We start from the raw sequence: 5,020 nt of genomic DNA, 5'->3' as shown, positions 1-5,020 counted from the left end.
TACCTACTTCAAACCTAGTGTAATTACCATGTTTAATATTAGAAAGTCCGGAGCATTCTTTTAAAAATCAAGTGCACTAGAAGATAACCAACTCTCTCTCATTCTATTCTTTATTGAATGTGTATTCTAGACAATGCAGCAAGACAGTAAAGTGTAGTAAAAATATAAGGGCTAGAAAGAAAGACTCAAAAATGTTATATTGCATTGATGGTATAATTATCTTCATAGGATAATAAAATAATGTGGTGCTGAGTCAATTAATTTTAGATTGCACCTTTTTTTGCACATCACACAGGAAAATCAGTTCACACAGAAGATTTTAAAAAGCAAATATGAAAATTAAACTTTTAAAACATTAGGAAAGGAATGGCAGATATATCATTTTGCAGTAGAGATAAATATCTTAAGTAAGATTTTAAATTTTGCTTGAAAAAAATGGATAAATACAACTGCATTATATAACACTCTTCAAAATACTGAATCCAAATTTATTCAGTACATTTAACTAAAAATAATATTTAATAGATGATTAGCTCCTGAAAACCAGTTTCAAAAAACACAGATAATGAACTGTTAGGTATTTTGCTGGAGAAGAAACAAAAAAAGGTAGGAAAAAAAATCCACTTTGAAATAATAGAAAACTATTTCATTCGTGGAAATTTTTACTTTTTCATTAGGGGAGTTCTCTACTTTAGATTTCTCAAATATGAAAATATTTTATATTTTTATTCCACCTATGCATTAAAATATCAATTTAATTATTTTATCTCTTTTTATTCTGTAGTCACTGTAATTATCTTAATATGTTTTCAGTCTCAATAATTTAATTATCAAGAAGTCTATTCTGTTTGTAATTTATGTATTATGTATTAGTTGTTTAATCCCATTTTCTTGATCTTTTCCTTGTGTCTTTAACTTATCCAAGTTCATTTTGTCTCATCAGACTTATTTTTTAAATTATCTCATCTCAAAATCTTATCTTTTAACACAAAGCACCCAGGGATTTTTAGTCTGTTTCCCTAGTTATTCTTTCTTCTAAAGTTTATTATCACTAATCCTTTGTATGCTTTATACCCTACTTTTATTTTTCCCCTGGTATGTTAGCATGAGTTATTTTGTTTTTAAACTGTAATTTCCTTCATGGAGCTTTCTCTGGTATTCCATTTGCTGTGATATGATAGAGGTTTTTTTTTTTTTCTCTGCTATATATGTGTTTTGTGTGTGTGAGTGTGTATGTGTATTCAGAAAGGAATATTCAGAAATCTCTTGATATTTTAAAGTTTAATATTCAACACATTAAAATTATAAGTAAAATGATTTATTCAATAAACTTCTAAATCTAGCATAAAAATTATGCCATTGCATTTATATATCAAGCAAGTATTAATAATTACATTTAAGGGTACTTTAAGTAACATAAAGTTCATTTGCAAACAGGTAATTAAACTTTTAAAAATATTTTAAAATCAATTACAGTTTTTTTTTTTTTTTTTAGACAGAATCTTGCTCTGTTGCCCAGGCTGGAGTGCAGTGGTGTGATCTCAGCTCACCGCAATCTCTGCCTCCTGGAGTGATTCTCCTGCCTCAGCCTCTTGAGTAGCTGGGATTATAGGTGCAAGCCACTAGGCTAGGCTAATTTTTGTAATTTTTTTTTTTAGTGGAGATGGAGTTTCACCATGTTGGCCAGGCTGGTCTTGAACTCCTGACCTCAGGTGATCCACCCACCTCAGCCTCCCAAAATGCTGGGATTACAGGCATGAGCCACTGCACCTGGCTGGATTTACAGTTTTACTATATTAATTCATTTTTTATTTTCTCATTCATCATCAATTAACTTACGAGTGTAACATTCCTGAGTAGTCAAATAACATTTATAGTTTGAATAAATTAACTCTAACTATATTATAAAATGTTAGTTATTTTATATTTCCAAATTTTGTAGAAATTGTTCAGATTTCAGCTTATCACAAATATTACTTAATCGTGTGTTTTTTTAAATTAAAATGACAAGTCTCACATACTTTCTAATAAGTAACATTATCTTAAATTATGTCTATATTTGGAATATCAAAATGTATATTTCTTAATATAAATTTTTAATTTATAGTGTTAGTATCACAAATACACATGTTCATGTACACATTTATAAATTTTTTCATGAATTATTTTGCTTATAATATCAGTTGACTCTATGTTTCATATTAAATATTAGCCCTTATACTGATAGATTGTTGATGATATTAATAAAATATACCAAATCATATTAATAGTCTTGAGGCATTGATGTCTCTGCCCTTTTTACTAGACAGTTTAAATTCGTAAACTACTGCACATAGAGTTCATTCAAATCCCCGGACTTTGGAGTCTCACTTTTGTTCCAAATATATGTGAATGCTTCTCTAACAGTAAAATAATTTAAGGTTGAAAAAATGTTCACTTTTTTATAGTCTTAAGAAATCACAACTTAAAAGATATTAAAATAATACATAAATCACTTTTTTATATCGCTCATGATGTTGTATGACAACTCTCATTTTCAATACATATACTTTTTAATAAATGTTTTTAATTTTATCAGTGATTTAGTGTTCGAGGTCTGGGTATTTCTATTTTTTTCTATTTTAGCTGTTTATTATAATTAAATTATAAATTCAAATGCAGTTGTGAGAAATAATATAGAAAGGACATGTGTTTCTATTTATAAATTTCTCTTAATGATAACATTTTGCAAAATTATAGTACAATATCCCAACCTGGGTATTTCCATTGAGAAAGTCAAGCTACAGAACATCTCCATCAAGACAGGAGCCCACATGTTATACTTTTATATTTAAACCCACTTCCCTCCTACATCTAGCTTTTCCTTTTTGCCTGACAACCACTAATTTATTCTCTATTTCTATATTTTTGTCTTTTCAAAATAGGTGTAATCATGCCAAATGCAACCATACAATTTTGAGGAATAGCTTTTTCATTCACTCAGCGTAATTCTCTGGAGATGCATACAGGTTTTTGTGTGTATAATTAGTTAATTGTTGTTTGTACCTGAGTAGTATTCCCGGGTCTTGATATACTGCGATTTGCTTAACATCTTGGAGTTTTTCCTATTTTTGGCTATTTATTGCAAAGAAAGCCACTATAAACATTCAATTAAAGCATTTTGTGTGAAAATTAGTTTTTATTTTCCTTCAATAAGTGCCTAGAAGTTCACTAACTCTGTCTTAACAGTTACGTGTTTATTTTTTAAGAAATTGCCACATTGTTTTTCAGAGCACCTATAGTATTTTAGATTCCACCCAGGAAAGCGTAACTTATGTGATTATTTGGCATCATCACCAGCATTTGCTAATGTCCCTATTTTTATTTCAGTAATGCTGAATTTGTGCACACCGATATCTTATTGTGGCTTTAATATAGCTAATAACTGGTGATATTCAGTATATTTTTCTTATGTTTAATTGCCATCTGTATATCCCTTTCGGTGCTATGTTTGATAATTTATTTTGCCTACTTTCTGTTTCTTTACCTGTTAAGTTTGGAGCATTCTTTATATATTCTGCATGTAAGTCTTTTGTTGGAAACACAGTTTGCAACACTATTCTTCCAGCTGGTATTCGTCATTGAATCTGCTGACAGGGTCCTTTGCAGAGCAAAGTATTTTAGTTTTAATGTAGCCAAATTTATCATTTTTTCCCATGTTATTGATTGTGCTTTTTGTTTCCAGTTTAAGAACACTTTAAATTCCTAGTCCTGCATCATTAAGATTTTCTCTTTTCTTTCTTATTCTTTTTTCTTCATTATACAGTTTACATATAAATCTATAATCCACTTTGAGATATTTTCTTTAATAAGGAGAAAAACTTAAGTTGAGAGTTGAGTTAGCTTTTTTCTGGCCTATAGATGTCCAATTGAAAATGCTTTAGTTTCTCCATTTAAATTTTTTTGCACATTAGTCAAAAATCAGTGGACATAGTTGCATGGCTTTATTTTTTAATACTCTGTTGTGTTACATTTGTACTTGTGTCTACCCTTCCTCAAAACAGCATGAGTATTGCCTTAATTACTGTTACTACATATGGAGTCTTGAAATTGGGTACATAGATTTATCCAACTTTGTGTTTCTTTTTCAAAATTGTTTTTACTATTCTGGTTCTCTTTTTCCACATACATTTTAAAATAACTACATTTGTATTTATAAAATATCTTGCTGAGATTTTAATAGAAATTGTGTTATATGTGCATATCAATTTGGAAGGAAATGACATCTCTACTATATTGAGACTTCCAATTCATAATCAAAGTCCATTTATTTAGATAAATGTTTTCTAGTTTTCACCATGCAAGTCCTGTACATATTTTACTAGGTTTATAAATATTTATTTTTTAAAACAAGCCATTACAGATTCTTAGAACACTTATAGATTTTCATTAAGTTGGGCAGATTTTACAGGCATTTCTCATATAATCGATCTCACCCATGTTCACAATTCCCCTTATTAATATCTTGAGTTAGTGAGGTACATTTGTTACAACTGATAAACATATATGGATAAATTTTTATTAACTAAAGTCTATGATTTATATTAAGGAACATTCTGTGTGTTGCAATTCTATGGGTTTTGATAAATCCAGAAAGTCATGTATCTTTCATTACTGTATGAAATAGATTAGTCTGAGTACCCTAAAAATACTCTGTACTATACCTGTTTATTCATCTCCAAGCTTATTACCACCTTCTCTATCTCTGGCAACCACTGAAATTGTTACTGTCTTTATAGTTTTGCCTTTTCCAAAATGTCATATAGTTAGAATCATACAGTGTGTAGCCTTTTCAGATATGCTTATTATAAGATATTTTATCACTAAGCTATATGCATTTTAAGTTCCTCCATGTCTTTTCATGGCTTTAAAGCTCATTTCTTTTTATCAATAAAGAATATTCCATTTCACGAATATGCTCAGTCTATCCATTCACCTTTTCAATGATTTCTTGGTTGCCTCCTATTTTTTTACCATTATG

This window comes from Pan paniscus, chromosome 14 (genome assembly GCF_029289425.2).
Source record: "Pan paniscus chromosome 14, NHGRI_mPanPan1-v2.0_pri, whole genome shotgun sequence".
Classification (NCBI taxonomy): Eukaryota; Metazoa; Chordata; class Mammalia; order Primates; family Hominidae; genus Pan; species Pan paniscus.
Note: the sequence above shows the minus strand (reverse complement) of the source record.